Source organism: Parasteatoda tepidariorum, chromosome 3 (assembly GCF_043381705.1).
Source record: "Parasteatoda tepidariorum isolate YZ-2023 chromosome 3, CAS_Ptep_4.0, whole genome shotgun sequence".
NCBI lineage: Eukaryota > Metazoa > Arthropoda > Arachnida > Araneae > Theridiidae > Parasteatoda > Parasteatoda tepidariorum.
In genome coordinates, this window is record NC_092206.1 from 72,468,766 (window position 1) to 72,490,660 (window position 21,895).

The window sequence follows — 21,895 nt, forward strand, 5'->3', positions numbered from 1 at the left end:
GATCATCATACAAACCGGTCGGCTTATTTCGTCACTTTATTTCGGATCATCTAGTCTTCATCCTTATTTTGTCATTCTGGTTTTAAAAAAATCTCCTACAATGAACTAATGTAAAGGTTTTGAGTTGAGGAAACATTTTCGTCATGTATTTGGGAGTTCGCGTTTCGACAAAAATCGTGGTTTTATGACGACATGATTCACAAAATTAACAAAATGCAGCTCAAGGATTGCTGAATCGTCAAAAATGAGAGTTTTACTTATGAGAGTGTATGAGACAAACTTTTCAAATTTAAGATTAGAACATAAAAATTATTATGATGTTCGTTATTATTACATCTAATACGTACACGTGACCTGAGCAAATCAATGGGATTCGGCTGAGCTTGCAAAACTCATAAGCACCACTATGTTATCCCAAAAAATAAAAATCTCAACACATATGGGAAAGTTTGAAAAAAAAAAAAGGTATACTAAAATAGGATAGTACCAATATATAATTAAATCTGTAATCCCTAATTGCTATAATTTTGGATCATGGTTATTTATTGGCAATTTTATGACAAAAAATATATTTGTAAAATATTCTAATAATAATTTGAATAAAATAGTTTTTATTCAAATTTAACAAAAAATAATATATTTTATTGGGAAACTAAAACTAAAAAGCTCATCAAAGAAAACTTTGGTTCACATGGACTTTCACATGGACCTTCACATGGAAACTTTGGACCATAGCCATTAGAAGGCTTTCGTTTATTTAATTGTGTCCGCAATCAACCTTGGCGGGCATTTCAGATTGTTTTTGTGTTTTGTCCACCGTCACCACTGGCTGCAATTTAACAAATTTTTTCTTATCTACAACTTAAGAAATTTTTACTTTACAGTCTTTCTATTTTTTATGCCTTTTTTTGTGTTTGCTTTAAGAAGTCATAAAAATTGTATTTTTCTTAAACTGTACAGCTACTTTTCTTCCGTTATGACGCTAAAGCCCACTGTGTGCTTTGTCTCGCTGAACAATATTAGTCCAAAATATCTTATTAGTTTGACACTGTACAAATTACTAATTTAAAAACTGTTCAAAATAAAAATATGAAAATAGATACAGACAAATAAGAGGTAGATGTTTTATAAACATTTTATAAGATTTTTATAAGATTTTTTATAATCATTTTAGGATTAAGTTGTGGAGGAGAGTTGCGTAACTCGCATCGTTTTTCACCAATTATTTCTCTTCAACTTTCTTTTTTTTAGTTACAGTAAATGGGGCCTTCAGCACAGAGGGTACTAGAACAGATCGGTCTATCAAATCACATTACAATCCAATAATTACTAGATCACTACTTGATTATTTTCACTCATCACTTAGATACTTTTAATCACTTTTCCTTACTTGGAATGAGGAAAATAAATCTTATCAAAAGGATATTAAATCTCATAAAATTTACAGAAATTGTTTATTTCTTTTCAATTGATCCATTTACAGAAGGAGATTATGTGCTGTCAAGTAGTCAGTTAAAAAAAAAGGACGTAAGATTCAGTAAAAGTATAAGACAAAAATGTTGGCATCGTTTGAAATTGAATTTACGTCCGAAACCTAAATTCAATTTCAGCAATGTCAAAATTATTTAAACTTCAGTCACATCAACTCATCTTGATGCACCGGAATCTTGTTTCATTCATGTGAATGCTGACTACTCCCTTGTTAATGACATCACCTCCCCACCTCGCAATAGCGAGTGGAAATGCATTTTACTCTGACTTGCCTCTCACGACCATTGCAAGTTTTCGTGTTCTGTTTTTTCCCTTCTTTTGTGGCTACTGTAGCTCTTCTAGTTTTGTTTCACACCTTTATTTTAGCACTTTTCTTTAGCAACTTTCCGTTTTATATTTCAAATCCCTTTACTTTCTTTTCATTCACGTCTTTCAAGTCTTAAAAATGGTGTCTTGCTTTTAAGCGTTTAAAAACATGCCGACTGCTATTTCCATTTTGTATATTTTGAAGCGAAAGAAGTTTTTTTTTATTAAGTATTTGCCCTTAATTGTTGAAGTTTTTATTGTAAGCCTCACTCACAGTTTCGATGAAGTACAGATTAAATGACTTGAAACTTGATAGTAGAAGATAATACCGTCCTAATTAATCACAACGGTACGATTTAGGCAACTACGTAATGTTTTCAACTAAGTGTTGTTTTTCGCCTCAAAAACAGTTAGCTAGTAAAGAAACGAGTAGAATGTAACAATATAAGTTGTTAAACAATTATATGATGCATTAAGTAATCTTCACATTACTGTACTTCTGCTGTAATCTTACTCAGAATGTTCAAAAATTTCATTGAAAACTTGTAAAATAAGTTAACTTAAATAGAAACTTGAAGCAAGTACACAGCGACTTGGTTCTTCTGCATGGATCCCCATGTGAAAAGAGCTTCTAATTTATCTATTAGAGTTTTATACGATGGTTATTCAGAAATCATAGATGGCTCGATTTAAAAAATCACTTAACTAATAACTATTAATTTTTGTTTAAATCTATTGCATGGATTTAACATTTACTTAATCGAAAACCAATAATTCAGTCAAATTAATATTACGTTCAATGGAAAAATTAGGAGTTAAATGCTTGATTACAGATGGAGAAATGAATTCGTTTAAGATTGAAAGAGTTTTAAAGTCTGCGAAAGTAAAAAACTTTGTACTCAGTGTACATTTTAGCATGTCAAGTTTGCTGCGAAAACCTTATTTATAAAAGGTTTTTTAATAAAATTAAAAAACAACAACTTTAAAGGCGCATGTTCTCACATGTGCTTGCACGGAGAAACAAATTACGGCAAAATTGCCATATTGTATGGTATTGACATTTCCAGTAAAAAAAATCATAATTCTACTAAAAAAATCCAAGCTATACTGTACTTAAGCCATTCTTTGTTATTTTTTCCATTCATTTGGTAACCGTTAATCAGAAATTCTAGTTTTAAAAACTAAGTTCTTGTTACTACACATTTAGTAAAAATTACAAAACTGAAAAGTAAATTTAATCAAATCTACGCCAAAATTTTCCAAATTACCAAATTTTTCACATATTTTGAAACTATTGTTAATTTTACCAAAACCATTACCAAAGCGCATTGGTAAAAATTATGAAGCTTTTTGGTGTTCCCATAAAGCCAGAAACACGGTAAATGTTACCATATTCTGGTAATTCTGACAGTATTTTTTTTCTCAGTGTACTGTCAAATTATGAAAAAATGAAAATTATTGTTATTAATATTATTTTATTTGAAATGCCACCATGGTGATATTCTATAAATATTGATATAGAACCACAATGAGCGAAAGAAAAATTATTGAAGGTGAAATACATATTTGAATGAAGGTTTGCGTTTTTCTTTCTTATGTTCTATACCCTCTAGGGAAGAGTAATTGGTTGTAGCACACATTTCCCTTTATTCCCATTATACCATCCGGTGCTCACATAAAAATGGCCCCAGGGTACCTTTACGGTTGAAGCATTAAATTAATGGGTGACTCGTGGCAACACCTGTTGACACGTTACGTGACTATATCCTTAGCGGTGGGAGATGATTTCAATTTTATATCACAACTCTTTCGAACGGTTGAGGGAACACTCTATTGTTCTCTTTAAAGAAAAACAAATTCGAATTATCTTGCGTAAAGTATTAAAACATTAATTTTGTTTTTTAAATCATTAATATTGTTATTTAGAATTAAGGGAAAAATTACTCACTAAATTTGAAACTTTTCAAAACGTGTACTGTAATCTATTTGAATTTTACAATTACTTTTGACAAAAATTATTTTTGATCCACTTTAAAAATTAAACATATGAAGAAAAAAAAATTACTTCTTACATCTTTATTTCAATTTTTATTTTTCCAAAATTTGGCTTAACTATATATGTTTTAAGAATCATAATTTTCTTGTGTTTTATTTGACCCTTTTTTAAGAAATATTGTTTAACAATATCACTGTTTTCCTGTTTCTACTGAAAGTTCTCGTGTTCATGCCTCAAAACTGTTCTGTTTCTGTTTGCCACATTTTCAAAAAATACAGCATCGCAGTAGATTTTTTACTTGTATTTTTAGAGAGATTTTCCGTTACTTTATCGCAAATATTTTGTGTTCATATTTCTCACTTTTCAGCATACTTGACTTCACAATATTTTTTCAACGATATTGTTTCACGGTTTTGTTGCTTTGAACGAAAGTTTCTCACTTATTCATAAAGTTCTTGTGTTCATGATTTGCGTTTATGTTTGCCACTTTTTCAGAAAATTTAGCTTCACAATATATTCTATTTGTATTTTTTTAGAAATATCTTTCAATTTTTCACCAAAAAGAGCAGTGATGGCTCAGAGGATAGAGCTTACGCCTTCCAATTGGGTGAACCGGGCTCGAGTCCCGGCTGTGGCTGGTCGATACGAATTTCGCAAATTTCTCCCATTACAAGATCCAGGAGTTCCGTTGTCTTCTAGATTAAGTTCAAAATTACCAGGCTACCAGGTAATTAAGATAAAAATTACCAGGGCGGTGGGGGGGGGGTTAAGCTAGTTATTTATAGTTGTAAACTCAAAATTTTGTCTGCTATTCAACGGCGGTTATAAAATAAAATATAGCAGCCATGATATCAATATATTTGCATGAAGTATATTGGTTAAATATGAGTGCTTCTTTTCACATTTATTTGTAAAACTGGTCTTAGCCAAGTTAGTATAAATTCTCTTTAATGATTGATGAAAAATAATGATTGTGGTCGATAATTTTTCAAGTATTTTCAATCTTTTTGTCGGATTGATTTGACGAACTACTCATACATACTGTTATAAAATGCATCCATGTTTTTAGATATAAGATCTAAAACAAGAATTCTAATCTAAAACAATCTAAAGCAAGAATCATATATTTAGGATGTGCATATATACAATATTTTCATTATATTATAAAATTAGTTTGTTAATCAAACATACACACAGCACAGACAGAATATTAATATGAATTCGAAGAAAATCGAAGTGAATAAAAGTTAAATATTGTAAAATTATTTTATACAATTGCAAGACTTGTTTATTACTTCCTATAAAAGCATAAATAGCTTTATTATACAAATAAAAGCATGCATGCCTTTTATAACCGTTTGCATGATCATTTTGTCAAATCAGTCTGACATGAAGATTAAAATTACTTTGCAAACAACTGACCACAATCACTATTTGCTATCAGTCAGGATGTAGGATTGAATTTTACTTGGTCTTTGGCTATGACGAGATCTTGTCAATATCTCGATATTGCACAATTATTCACCCTTAAACTTTTAATAATGGTCAAAAGGCATTTGCTAGAGGCTTAAAAAATTCCAAAGCAGTATTTCACACAAGAATTTAGTTAAATAGTTTAAATATACGCTAATTATTTGGCAAATTTACGGAGCTCCGAAAAGTATGGTATTTTTCACTAACAAGAGGCAAATTGGTGTAAACTTTATTAATTATTGGGATTAAGATTAAACTATACCCTTTAAAGTGTACAAGAACGCTTGATTAGGTATTCACTTGATATAAAGTAACCATTCATGCACTTTTTAGAGTTTTTCAACACCAAATTGGCATAACACCACAGTATACACCACAGTGAAGGTTTTAAATTGTCTGATTTGGGACTTTACACAACTGAAAGTATACATCCAAAAATGTTTTAGTCAGGAGAGCTGTCAAAGTTAATGCTAATTTCATTTTTTTTGTGTGTTTTGCCATATCTTTGGAAGTTATAAATCAAACAATTTTTAATTACAAAATTTGTTTATCCAAAAATAATTCAGAGAGAAAAATTCTTTATGATTATTTTTCATCATATTTTACATAATAATGGCTTAAAAAATCAGGCATTGAAACGTATTCAAATTTTTATATTATTTTAAACCGTGTAATTTGAAATGAAAAAACACAAAATTTGAACTAAATTGATTGAAAAGTTTTTGAAAAATTAAAGTTAAAAAATATTTAAGGAAAGCTTTTCTGAAGTCTTATAACTCAGAAACTTCAGATTTCGTTGCATGGTTCAAAAGGATGTAAATATACTTTACAACTCTAAATCTTTTCGACATTTATTAAATAAAATAATAAATAATCACTTAAAATTATTTTTTACAAGGAAGATTTTTTAGTGTAAATTTTTTTTAAGGTATGAATTAAAGATTTTCGATTCACTTAAAAAGCTCTCGATTTATAGCAAAATATCTCTATTAAAATGAGCGAGTTAAAATAACTAAACTTGAGTTAAATTTCAGTCATTTGTCTGGTTAAAAAGAGGCTTCTCATCTTCAGTTAAGTGTCATCTGTAATAACTCAAGTTTGAGTGCATATTTGATTTGATTTGATTTGATTTGATTTGATTTGATTTGATCAAGTTTGAGAGCATACTTGAATTTGATTGAATTTCAATCATTTTTGATTGACCATCCATAGTGATTTCTACTCTTTTCATTTAACTCATCATTTCAACTTGAACTTGAGTGAATTTCAGTTAATTTTGATTAATTATTAGTATCAGTTCAGTGTATTTTAACACGAACTTGAGTGAATTTAAATTGTTTTTGATGCACTTGAGGGAATTTCAATCATCTTAGAGTGACCATCAACATCATCTGAGAGAATGGTTTTAACTCAAACTTGAATGAATTTCAATTTTTTTCGTTTGACTATTAGCATCATGTGAGCGAATTATTTTAACTCTAATTTGAGTGAATTTCAATAATTTTTGATTGACTATTTGCATCATTTAAGTACATTTTAACTCGGGCTTGAGTGAATTTCAAACGTTTTCCTACAACATTTTAACATTTCCTCAAGCAGTTTCCTACTGACAGCTGAGTCAGCCAATCTGGTAAACTTCTTACGTAATCTATCATTGAAGCTCCCCTCTCTGAAATGCGCTATTCTTGCTTCCATAGCAGCAGACGGCCTTAAACTGTGTACGAGGAGAGTTCTTACTATAGACAAACTATAAGGTATTTCACTACACCACTTAGGTATAAAGTAGTTACCACCCTTTTGGCGTTGAAATATACTAAAAAATGTTCACATCGTAAAAGTAATCCTTTTGGCACTTAGTTTTAAAAAGTCCCATTATTAGAACAAAAGTTATTCGTGATTATGTCTTTTCTTCTTGTTTTTTCCCCTCACTTTAACGAGAGTTTCCCTATTTCCTAATAAGCTCATGTGTTTGCAATTTTTGCCATTGGTTGCCTGTTTACTAGAACCGACAACAAATATAAATGCTCATGCTCAATATATATGCCCATAAAATTAACCAAATATCGATTCAAAATCAGTATTTTCAGTTCACACTTATGAGAATATTCTGTTTCACTACAAAATATTTATTTTGAATACTGATATCATTGGAACATAGATGATGGTTCATATCCCTGGTTCATATCATATATACTTTGGAAATGAAATTATGGTCTCTAAAAGGTGTACACAACATACTTCTGTTCATATCAGCGTTGCTCTTTCAGAACAATAGAGATAAAAACATTATTTAACTTAAATATGCTAACAGCGTTAGTCAACACACATGAAAATGATAGCGGAAAGTGAACATACGAGTTACTGCCTATAGTTGAATGGAATAGAAATGTTTTTTTAACCAAGTTTTTTCTATTGTGCTTTTGTCCCCTACCAGATAAAAGTTTTAGGAAAACTTCTGCCGCCTGTCAGCGTTATGGTTCCATGCAAGATATTAACCATCTTTTCGTCACTTACAAACGTTTTATCACCCTACATAATTAGCATTTTTAACATTGTGTTTGGGGTCGGGATAGCCTGGTCGGTAGGGCGTTGGGCCGTGGCGTAAGGGCGTGACGTAAGGGTGTGGCAGAAGTCGAATTCTTGGCCATAGATGGCGCCACTGAAAAACAAGAACAATCGCCCCCCCCCCTCTGTCTTAACAGGCATAAGTCAACAACAACAACATTGTGGTTTGAGACAATGCATTGATTCGCTTCATCATCTGTGGCAACTCAAGCCACGAATAAGGTTAAATCCCCACAAAAGTGATTTCTACTAGGCGTCTTACCTAACCGAGGGAGAATTCAATCAGAATGAATCTTAAAATGGCGGGATAAACGTCTCGTGGAATCGGAAAAATCCGATTTGAATGTATAATGGACAATCAGAAAAATTTTATGTTTATTTGTGTTTATGTTTGGTGTTCCTATTGTTCTGTTTAATAAATATATAAAAAAGGAAAATTTGGAAAATCACTACAATTTCAACCTACAGGCTTGATAGAGGATAAGTAAAAATTACATCATCATTAGCACGACAACCTGCCTTGGCCTTTTTTGTAAATTTCTTCATGTCGTTCTCCTTGTTGCTAGATCTTGCCAGTTCAATACCCTGATAGTTTTAACCCGTTCAAAGCTTATGGGACAAATATGTCCCAAGTCTACTGTTGGGTTAAATAGATCCGATTTTAACAACAGATTTGCATATAACAGTCTTTTGCACTTTCCTCCTTCTATTTGAATGGTTGGCAACACTTGTAAAACTATCATAACGGTATGATTTTGTAGAAATCCCATGTTTGAGAAGACTTATTTCGTGAAAAAAACGGCTGAATCCTTTTTCTCATTTTGTATCATATTTTGAATGATTTTGAAAGTTATCACATGAGGACAACAAAAAGTCTTAGTTTAACGACTTACACTGTAAAAAAAAAAGAAAAAAAGATAATAATTCCGAAACGTTTCCGAATATATGAGGAAGCTAACGTTTCTGAATATTTCGGAATTCTTTTTCTGTAATATGCCGAAACATTTCGCAGTACTTCAGAAATATTTTAAATCATTTCTTGCATTTTTTAATTTTTTTTCGAAATATTTAGAAGCGTTTTATACAAGCGTTTCATAATATTTTAGAAACCAGTAGTGGAGTAAGATTACCAACAATGATCGTCATCTATCAAAAGGTACGTCAAGAGAGAATCGAGTTAACATGTCTTATATACGAGTGAATTGGAATTTAATAGTTCTAGTGGTAGCTACGCTACACTCTGAAACTGAATCGGGAAATAAAAGAAATGCTTCTCAATTGATCGGAAACATGATATTAAATATATCATGTATGAAATAATATGCAAGATATTAAATATAAGTTCTCTGAGTATTTCAGGAACAATTTTGTCGAGTCAAATTTGTAGTTTTTGAAACTTTTTACAATGTGGGGTGTATATGCAACACCTACTAGAAGGTGGTTGTGGTATATGTCCCAGTACTTTTTTTTTCAGGAGTCATTAGTCACTCAGAAACATTAATAGGACATCAATGTCCCAGGGCCTAACTGCCAGAAGTGGGTCCAGACTTTTTTTTAAAATTAAAAACTTGTTTGTCATATGGTAAAAAAAAAAAAACATGTGCTACTAAAGGAAAAAAAAAATTGCTATAAAAAATTAGAAATCAGTCTTGAAAGAGTTAAAAATCTGCCTAAATGGAATGCATGTAAGCAATTGCATACACGTAAGCAATTTATAGTCACAGCACGCCTTCTTTTCAACCATCCTTAGGCTTTAAATGGAACTACCATTTCTTTTATTCTTTTAGAAATTTTGGAGTGTACTGAACCATATTATAATATTATAATTTTATGTTATAACCGTCATTGAACAGTTGACCTAATTTTGGGTTTACGACTACTAAGATTCAACTTCGTGGCCTTGCAATTTTGAACGCAACCCAGAAGACAAGGGAATTACTGTATTAAGTATTGGGAGAAATTTTGCCTTCCTAGAGGAGTTTTTGATGGAACTAACTCGCATTTGCTTTACATGGGAAGGAAAACCACGAGAACCTCCCACGGAAGCGGAATTCGTATCGACGAGCCATCGCAGGGATTCGAACCCGGTTCCCTCATTGGAACGTGAACGCTCTATCCCCTGAGCCATCGCTGCTCGGATTGAACCATAATATCACTCGAGCTCATTTTAGCAATGATTACAGACCATGACATACTGTAATCATCGCCTGTTATACGTATATTAAAGAACATTCGCGAAAATAAAGTTAAAACTATACTCATTAGGGGTCGAGAATTAATATTTAATAGAGGAAGTAGCAAAAGTGCTATTGAAATTTATCGAATAAATAGTGAGGAGGGGTGAATGAGAAACATCAAAACCAGTTTAAATGTTTGAATTACCCTCTGTATCCTCCCTTGATAATCCATCAGGTCTTCACTTCTTGTCATTCATCAGATTTTTGTAACGTTTTTAATTTTTTCCAGCTTAAATGATAATTCCTCCTCTGATGTGTAATTTTCTTTGTCTTTATTTTCAACGATTTTAAAACAATATGCAGTGTGTTACGTAATTACCTTCCTTAATATGCATTTTTAGAATCATTGTCAAGCATGATGTCAAAAAGCATGCACAATAGAGGTAGTACTTTAACATTAAATGGACCAAAAATGAAATTTAATTGCAAAGTTTTTTTTCTGTGTCTCAGTGTATCCTTTTCTCATTTCGTGCTTGGATAATGAGAATAGTTCATGATTATGGAACTGAAACTATGTCTGTTTTTGTGGCATTATTTTTGGATTATATCGTGTTATTCATCTTTGTTCATATATTGCACGAAGTATAACATTCTTTCATTTAGGAAAACGCTGCTGTAATCAAGGGAATAACTAATGAGGAGCGCGAGACTGATAACACCAAAAATGGTTTACTTACCTTGAATCTTCTAATTCTCGATTTCAACGTCACACATCCTTCCTCCTTAGTATACATTAAAGGCGGTCATTATAGAACATCTTGCAATTAACTTTTATTCTTTTTATACGATTAAATTGTCATTTCATACCACAAATTTACTGCTGAACTCCTAGATCAATGAGCAACCAACGCAAGAAATGAGTTTGAGAAGTAGCCTTGTAAATTTGTACCCAACTCGGCAGGGAAACTTAAAACTATAAAATGGTGAAATAAATATTGGAGTAAATGTGGAGGATTCTTCGAGTAGATATTATTAATATAAACTGAGGTAATATAGACTTTTCACGGTTAGCCCAACGGCAAAGGGACCCATGTTCCGTCTACGACTGGAAATATCTGACATCAGCATAGTGGCCAGTGTAGACTGAGGGCGCTATCGAAAATTACCAAAATAAAAAACCTTTTATAATAGTATTATGTACAAGTACATAGTGAGTAGACCATTTTATATTGCTTTTCCAGGAAAAAAATATGTGAATTACTAGCTTTGTCTGGCCATTTGTACTATATTGAAATGAGACCTCACTTTATCGTTACTAACATTTTCATGTACCTAACTCCATTAGTAATTTAGCAAGCAACACTATAAGTTGCCTTTACAAATTTTTTATGAAGATCTACCGCCAAGGAAAGTAAAAAAAACAACTGTTTAGGTACTTTACACTTGAAGCAAAACGATGATTTTAAACTACATAAATCAAATTGTCGTAAAAAATTATCTAGGGCTTAGAACGGACAAATAACTTAAATATTTTAAGTTATTCAACTTTTTTAAAAACCGCCAATTTGGCGACATTTCTTCACCTAGATGAAACTTATCAAAATCATTGCCTTATTCTCAATTTTTGCTTATTTTTATAAGCCCAGATAATATATTGGAGTAAGTTTGTAAATATTAAAAAAATTAGACCACAAGCACTTTTCATTGTCACAAAACTGCGGCTTTTCTCCATGTTCACGTTTTGTGTCATTTTTAGAATAAGCACTGGTAGAGCTGGCTTTAGACAGGCTAAACTTGATTCCCGCTTTTATTATTATTATTATTTTTAATGAATCTCTTCTGTATATTTAACGGTTTAAGGCTGTTTTGTAGACAAAACAGTTTTTCTCCGTTTTTCACCCTAATCATTTACGGATTAAAGCATTCGGTTCAAATTCTAATTGTTGCTATTCAGTTTTGCTTACCGTACGGAAACTTTTTCAAATCAAATTTTTCAGCTCATTTTAATATTTTAATATTTTCTATACTTGCTCTTACTTTTCAGCAATGATTTTATGATTTTGAGCATCGTATAAATAAAATTGCGAATCGATTTTGTTGTCGATTTTATTGCGAATCGATTTTAATGATAGATATACTCGTATTGTGCTTGCTTAGACATAATTTTGGTTAGTTAAGTTGCCAGACAATTTTTATAAGGGAGGGTCATTATAGTTTTAAATGTTTTTGCACTTAAATATGATTTCAATGAAACTTTTAAAATAAAGACAGTTTAATATTTTTCTTCATAATAAAAAATCGAGCTTTGGTTGCTCAGGGAACAGAGCACTCGCCTTTCAATGAGGTGTGGGCACTGTTCTATTCATTTTTTTTGGGGGGGAGGGTGTCAAAATAACAGACTTTGTTGTTAAAATAACAGACTTTTTCGTTAAAATAACAGACTTTTTCGTTAAAATAACAGAATTTTTTGTTAAAGTAACAGAATTTGCTTGTTAAAATAGAGTTTGTCTGTTAAAATAACGAAGTTTGCTTCTTAAAGTAACGAAGTCTGTTTGTTAAAATAACAGTACTTATGTGCTTAGAAAACAGGTGTTGGTTTTTAACTAACAGAATTTTTCTGTCAAATAACCGATTTTTTAGGGATACACCAGCTGACAGTTTTTCCCCCATAAATTTAACCGATTTTTTTTCAGTGTATCGATATGTGGCCAGAGTTTATTAGTGTATCGATATGTGTTCAGTGTATTTGAAAAGGCTTGAGATAATTTAATAGTAGGCCCCCTTTTCAAATTGTGCACAAGAGCGTTTTCTTCGAAAAGCATCACGTTTTCATTGTAAGTGTTTTGAAAATTCTGGAAACTTTTAAAGTACCTTTATCTGGAAACAACACTCGGGAACAGTTTAATATATAAGACATCACCTTTAAAAAATATATTCCTTTTTACTAACAGCTCCAAAACTCTCATTTAAAAGTGAAGGTGAGAAAAAGAAAGAAGAACAAACGGGATTCTAGGTACCAAACGGGGTGAAAACCAGGAACAGAATTATGTGGATTTAATATTCGTTCCTGAGTTTTGTAGGTTTTGTTTGCAATCTAGGATTGATCTAAGATGAAGTCTGGAAGCCTAAACACAATGACAATAAACAAACAAAGTAAGAAATAATTAAAAAAAATTCATTCAGTTTAATTGAAATTTCATTTGTTTTTGTTGTCAAACTTAATTCAACTAAATACATATAGTTTGTCTAAGGTAAGAACACCCCCAGTCATTCGTCTGTACCCGTGTCGGTGACTGCGGTAACGAGGTATAACGATTTCAAGTAGGGGTGAGGGGTCATTGTTTAGGGCAGATTTTGGCTCGTATCGGCGAACGAAAGGGAATCTTTTTTCTTCGGTCTCTTGTGTTAGCTCTAGAGCAGTGTTCCCAAACTTATGACTTTTGTTTACCCTTTATAAATTTTTCGCAACGCTGTGTACCACAAATACAAAAATGAATGTATTTTTTACTATAAAACAATTGCACAAAAGTTAAAAATTTGTTGACACCATTGATTATTAACTGTTAACTCTGCAAAAGACAGCCCATAGAAAAATACGTAATCGTAGATTTTCATGGTTAGCTTTGTTTTTAAATAATTTTTTTGAAATGTTCGTTTGTTGCAAGATATTTCCCATAAGAACTCGTACCTGTTCCCGTACCCCTGGGGGTACGCGTATCACACTTTGGGAAGCACTGCTCTAGAGTGAAGAGCAGCTACCTTCCCTGAAATGCGTTATCCTTGTTTCCATAGCAGCACACGGCCTCAGACTTTCTGGCGAGGGGAGTTCTTATCGTAGACAAACTTTTTCAAGGAGATCAATATCAAGGGGAGAAAAGTAAAACGAATTAACACACGTGTTAGAAGCTATTCTCAAAGCTTATGCAAAAATAATTTTCAACAATAAATCAAAAGATACCTACCATTTAAAAAATAATAATAATTGAATATATGAAAAAACCGCGACGAATTAGTGCAATCAGAGTCGGTGAAAGAGAGAATCGCCTATTCTGTCGACGGCGTTCCGGTCGATATGGTGGCCGGCAGCCACCTGTAGCGGTAAAACTCTCACTTCTCTCGGCATCGCTGATCATCGAAGGCCGTAGAAGGGAGCAGGCGTGAAAAGTAATACAGTGTCGGGGATTTTGTGACGAGCACCCACGATACCGTGATGCTTGAAATGTAATAGGCGTTATTAGTGCTTCTTTAATGCGTGAAATAGTTGAAAGGGTGGGAAAAAAAACGATGATTAATTTAGCCAAGTGAGTACTTTTATATGCTTCTCTGGGTTAGTTTGGATTCAGTAATGAGCAAATTTCATTTGCAATAAGTTACAATTCAAGATTAGGTGCAAAACTATTTTACGCTTTGGATTCCATAAAAGCACACATTAGTTATTTATCTAACTGACCCATATATTTATAGTGTGCAATGTTTTCACGGTTAGTAGTAGAAATTTTTACGTTTTGCTGCTTAAGCTTCAATTTATGCTTCATTGTTTAGTTTCTTTTATGTGGTACTAAAATGTATTTCTCTGTCTAAATTTGCAACACAACTAATTAGGTTGTCTTAAGTAATAATTTAAATAGTGTTAAATAGTTAGTTATACGTTAATGTATTCCTTTTGTACACGTTAATGTATTCCTAATGTAAAGTTCGTCTTAAGAAGACGCCATGCCGCGGGAGAAACTTTTCGTAGCAAGTTCACTTTTACCTCAATAACTAATTTAAAATTTAAGCTATAGAGAAAAGGAGTTCAGGCAAACCTAGTGTAAGGCAAGAAGTTTTAAGTATTGAAAAGAAGTTTTTAAAATATGAAAATAAATTTTGGAAGGATAACTTAGTACTACGCAAAGGAAAAGCTCTCTTCTAATAATTTGCTTGCATTTTGATATTTTGAAATTATTTTTTTGGCAATTGAAAATTCATGGCTTACTCTAGGGTTGCCTGAACTCACTTTTTCTTTCATTTAAATTTTAAATTAGTAATGGAGGGGAAAGAGAATTTGTGAGGTAAAGTTTCTCTCGTTGTATGGCGTCCTCTTAAGAGACCCTTCCTCTCCCGACCGAACTCAACTGTCGATGGAGTGGGGGACGGGGAGGGAAAATTCTAAATATGCTTTTAATCCTTTTCATTTAATTTTCTCAAATAAAATGATGAATATGTATTTACCCTATTTGGCACTATCTTTCGATGTATGTAAAATATAAAGCCTTCAGCCAATCAGAATTTGAGATATAAGGTGTGCGGTATTTTAGATCCTCAATTAATTTTTACTCGCAGGGTTAGGCCAACACTGTTATCTCAACAGTTTTTCAAAGATATTTAAATAGTAAACAGTCATTAAGTTTTAAGTTTTGATGAGTAAATTTATTTTTATGAAATTAACATTAAGGGAAATTTTTAGCTTCATCCAACTCGCTTTGCATCAATTTAAACAGTAATAAGATTAAATTTTTGCAAAATCTAAAAGCTGAGAAGCGTGCAGTTTGAACTTGCTTACTCAAGACCAATGATTTGAAAATTAAAAAACGTAAATGGAAATGAATTGGTCATGTTCTACGTAAATCTGAAAAATTTAAAGTAAATCAAGTTTTTTATTGGAACCCTAAAGGCATTAGAAAAAGAAGAAGGCCTAAAAATACTTGGCGCAGGACGATTGCAAGCGAATTGAAAACAAGAAGAAAGACACGGAGAGAGGCAAAATATCTGGCCACAAATAGAGTGAGATTGATAATAGGAGGAGCCCTATTCTCCAATTCCGAGTAAAAAGGAATATATATGTATATATGTGCTCAAAACAACAAATCACATCAGTTTACTGCTTTAAAGTTTGGAAGAAAAATTCATATAAGTTCGAAAAATAACAAAGTGCTATTTCTCTTGATCAAATTTTCTACCTTTTTTTTAAAGGTATTGTGCTGTCTAATTATACTATATCATCAAAAGTTTGCTTAAGTACAAAAAAATAGCGAGAAAACTCAAATTAAAATTTTAACCAAGAATCCAAGATGGCGAGGTCTCTAAATAGATTAGTTCAAGTAGTGTTGAATAATTAGTTATACGTTAAGTATTTAATTAAAATAGTTTTCTATTTTTATAGAAATAAAAACTTAGTTGCCAACTTTTATTTCGATTTATTTTTGATGGTTTGCAGAAATTCAAAACATAAACGGTGCTATTGTGGCACATTCTGCCATACCAAGAGTTGGTGATGGGGATTGCCTATTTCAAGCAATGTCATAGATACCCAAGTAAAACTTTTGATGGTTTTCCATTGATAGACCACCATAATTTTGATGGCAACCATCAATAATTCCGTCATGAACCAATATATTTTTGATGGTAGCCAACATAAGTAACCATCACACCAAAGTCACATAGGAATTCGGACTGATGGTCCAACATAAGAATAGCAACTTGTTTAAATGGTTTGTTTATGTTGGACCATCAGAAATTTCCATCATAGTTTCGTAGAAATCTAATGTTGGAACGATCATAAACAACCATCATCCCAATGTGAGAATTCGGACTGATTCATGATGGTCCAACGTAAGAACAAATTGTTTTGATGGTATATTCCTGAGAACCAACAAGAATTCCCATTAAACCATCGCGGAACATCATAGATTGTTGGTCCATGAGAATCAAACTTTTCTTGATGGTTGACCATCATAGTATTAAAGTATCATTTTCCATCATGGAATGATGGAAGACATATCAAAAACCTTGAACGCATAATGGAAAATGTTAGATGATGGTGATCATCAAATGATGTTGAACCATCAAGAATCGCACTGAAACCAACATAAACCATCAAATTCTTGATGAGACCATCAAGAATTTTAACTTGGGTATGTACGAAACTCAAGTCATGGCTCGAGAGTAGCGTGAGAAAGCAGCACAGGATTGGTATGAGTTTTCAATCTTATCTCATGACGTAGAGGAAATTAATTCTGCTACCTACTATGTCAAAATGTTCCGAATGGATGGATACTTATGGTGACTTCCGGACAGACTTTAAATCATTATTAAAATTCAATTACATCGAAGAAATATAACAATATCGCTGACATATCATGAAAATAGTTAAAATCGAAATCGAAGTACATTCTTGAGGACAAAAGAGAGGGTAACAGTTAGTCTGATGTTAAAATAATAAGAAATATCCGGTGTGATTTCAACCTATAAAAAAAGGAATAAGTGTCGCCAAAAATAACGTGATATCTATTATTTAATTTTAAGAAATTAAACACTGAAATCTCAAATTATAAAACGCTTCCATTGTTGGCAAAATAACAGAAACGTTTGAGCAAAAATTATTATAACTGCAGAATAATTTTGCACCCAAAAGTTCATTGCTATATAGTTTTAGATATAAACAGAAGTAGGAATTCGTAAATTAGAAAACGATTTCAAAGGCCTGCAATTTAAAAAATTTTTTGAACAAAAGCTGTGATAATAACTATATACACTAAACTGTAGAATAATTTAAAATTCGATTTTTTTTTTTTTTTTTTTTTNCCAAATCCAGCTATTTTTTTTTTTTTTTTTTTTTTTTAAAGAGGAGAAAGAATAAATTCAAAAATCGGAAAATTGAATCGATTCTGAAAATTGACTGTTTACAAAATCATTATGAAAAAAATGTAACTATTGAATATTTTGATACCCATAATGTCTTGATCTTTTTTTTTCTGTATGCATACTTCACTTTCTGTATGCATTCAGGTATGCAAAAAAAACTGTGAGACAAAATTCTAAAAACGATTGCATATAGGCATTTGCATACTCACTTAGGAAAAACGTCGGGTAATTTTAATTTCTTAAAGTATGACTTTTTTAATTGTAAAATCCATTATTTACATGATAAAAATGTTTTGTTTAAAAATTAAAATTAGCTTTCAATTAAATAGAAAATAAACTGATCTTAAAGATCTGCCTCTCTGCTCTCTATTTCTTAAGAAAATAGAATTAAAAAAAAACAACAGAAAACTTTTGAATTATTTCCAATACAAAAATTATAAGTTCTAAAATAAAATTAAAAAAATAACTATTACAAAAGCGTGCAATTTGCAGAATCGTAAGAGAAAAATTATCTATCTTCCCTTTTCTTTTTTTTCCTTCTTTCTTCCCTTATTTTTTCTCATTACGTCGACATATTACTTTTGATTGAAATAAAATATATCAAACTGTTTTTGAGTTGACGAATTCATGTGTAGTTTTTCTACATTGGGAAAAATTCAAAAAGTAGTTAAATTGTTATAAATTCCTTAGAGAAAACTTTATTACACATCTTTTATACAATTGTCTCCGATAACTGACTAAACTCGGAAATTTTCTTAATAACAAAAGGAGAATTAAAGGCGCAAGACACACTGTGAAAAATGTCAGTGCCATTTTTTTCGTGTTGAAGTAAACTAAAATTTTTTACAGTGCATGTAGTCACATCATATGTAGTCATAGTCACACGTAAGTATGAATTCGGGACATTTCAGCATAGCATACAGCAGAAAAATTAAAAAAAATTTCCATCTCTGTCATGAGATAAGATTTAAATTTTTTTTTTAATTACGTGCTATACTATACTTCTTTACGCATCTCTCAATCCGAAACTTGAGTACCGTAATATATACTACATGTTTTTGCTCGAAAAAGGCAAGCTCTGTCACCAATAATAGGTATGACGGTGGGCGACACCAAAGCACTGTTTATGCTTAAAATTTCTACATCCATTTTAGAAAGGATCAAACATAAATCTAAATAATTTTAATATATAAGTTTTCATTTTCAGAAAAAAACATAATTATTCTAAATAAATACTTAACGTATAGCTAATTATTAAACACTACTTGAACTATCTCTTAAGACAAACTAATAAAATAAATCTAAATAAATACTTAACGTATGATTAATTATTTAAAACTACTGAAATTATTACTTAAGACAACATAACAAAATGAATCTAAATAAATACTTAACGTATGACTAATTAATTAACACTGCTGAAATTATTACATACGGCAACCTAACAAAAATCTAAATAAATACTTAACGTATGACTAATTATTTAACACTGCTGACATTATTACTTAAGATAACCTAACAAAATGAATTTAATTAAATGCCGAACGTACGGCTAATTATTTAACACTACTGAAATTACTATTTAAAACAACCTAACAAAATTAATTTAAATAAATACTTAACATATAAGTAATTATTTAACGCAACTGAAATGAATACTTAGACAACTTAAAATGAATAATAACAATAATGTTGCTAAAAATACTCGAGTTTATGGAACCACATAAGGGAAATTTAAATACAGATTAAAATAAAATGCATAGGGAAAAAAAATGCATTGCTAGAATTATGCTATAAATTAAAAATTCGTGGTGCGAAAATAACTGTTGTATTTTTCGAAAATAAATAATACTTATTAATCTCATCCTTATACACAAATAAAAAAACATGAGCAATAGAATATATGCATGAACTAATTGCAAATACATTGTCACCATTTTAAAACAAAAGTAAAATATAATTTTTATCATTATTTTTATAAAATTTTCAACTTAAGCTCAATTTATTTCTAGTGTATGTATTTACTCAGTATTTCATGTCATCCTTTAAATATACGATGCGAAACTTTTAATAGCGACAGACCTGAAAATAACCACTCGCCACGCAGCGAGTCTACGAAAAAAAAATAATGTGGTGACCTAAATGAAATAAACAACCATTCACTTTTTACCCCTTTTTTCTTGGATTTGTTTAATGATAAAAGTTCATCAATGCAGAAAGACTCTGAAAAACTGAATTTTTATTAAAATGACCAATTGTTCCTATACAATATTTTGAACCTATAATCCATCAATTTGTGATGGAACGATTCATTAGGAGCGCAAATTCACATATTTCAAAGTTGTAATGTATATATTAAATAAATTTGACCTCATCAAATATTTTTAAATGAAGTTCTTTAAAGTCACTATGTTTCACTAAATTTTGTCAAATATTTATATTATTTTTATTGTTGAATTAACTTTTTATAGCAGTAAATTATTTATAATATGATTTTCTTGAAAAAAATATATAATTCAATCCAAATAACAACAGTAAAAATATTTGCAAAAAGTGGTTATTAAATGAAAAGGAGCTATTGGTATCGGTCACTGACTCATTCGATTTGAGGATAAAGCGGCTACTGGCCACTGGCTATTAACTGAAAATTAAAATTTTCAGATCTAGGAACAATTAAAATATTTGTCGATGCAATAAATATCTTTTATAGATAAAGATACACAAGGGTGGGTGGACCAGAACAATCAATTCTACAAACAAATTATACAAACTTGATCTTTAGTAGTTGTATTTGAAACCAAATTGTTATGTTTGCTATAAACCTTATCAACAGTACGAGATGTAAAGTTCCCTTACAATGAAGTTTAAACTACAGTCTGACCCCGATTTAACGAATTCATAGGGACCGAAAATATTATTCGCTAAATCGAGGTTAATTCATAATATCGGGGGCAAAATAAAAAAAAATTGACTAACATTATGGAATATCCGAACATCTCTAATAAGCAAATACACAAGATGAATAGAAATCTTACACTTTTTATTCAGGAACTTAAACTACAGCGAATGAATACGTGCTGATTAATTTGAAATTTTAAAACATTTCGTGAGTAAGGTTTGCTTATTTTCTTGATTTATTACTTTAAAAAGTTCTCTTTCAACGTCATGAAGAGTAGAAAATACTCATTCATTTACATCTTGCATTATCAGGTAAGTTTTCACAGTTTCCAAACAGTGCAAAGCATCAAAAAAAGTAACAGTTTTCACTGGAGATTCATTATCATCGACTTCTGTGTAAAAGTCACTATTCATTGTTTCCGATAAATCTACTTCTTTAATTTCATGAAATTCGTTAAATCACAAAATTCGGTAAATAGGGGTTCGTTAAACCGGGGTTCAACTTTATTATTTTTCTCAGCATTGCTAAAATTAAGTTGATATGGATTGTAAAAACAAAACTAGAGTTATTTTCGAATAGGGGAAATACTTAAGTATAACATTATGAAATACTTAGTTGGTTAGTCGATAATGTCTATTTACTTTTTCACACTGAAATTTAAGATGAAAAAAATATTATTTTATTTTCCATTTAATTTATTCGCTAACTGAATAATCATTCTTTGTACATTGAGAAAAAAAGAGTATGATCAAAACTACAAGAATAAAACAGAATTGCACGTGCTACTAAATATATGGTTGCATAAAAAAATCGGTAATTTTTGCACACTTTGGTAATGAATTTGGCAAAAATAACAATAAAATATGGTTTTATAATATGTTATGAAATTTGANGCCACTGGCTATTAACTGAAAATTAAAATTTTCAGATCTAGGAACAATTAAAATATTTGTCGATGCAATAAATATCTTTTATAGATAAAGATACACAAGGGTGGGTGGACCAGAACAATCAATTCTACAAACAAATTATACAAACTTGATCTTTAGTAGTTGTATTTGAAACCAAATTGTTATGTTTGCTATAAACCTTATCAACAGTACGAGATGTAAAGTTCCCTTACAATGAAGTTTAAACTACAGTCTGACCCCGATTTAACGAATTCATAGGGACCGAAAATATTATTCGCTAAATCGAGGCTAATTCGTAATATCGGGGGCAAAATAAAAAAAATTTGACTAACATTGTGGAATATTCGAACATCTCTAATAAGCAAATGCACAAAATAAATGGAAATCTTACACTTTTTATTCAAGAACTTAAAACACAGCGAATGATTACGCGCTGATTAATTTTAAATTTTCA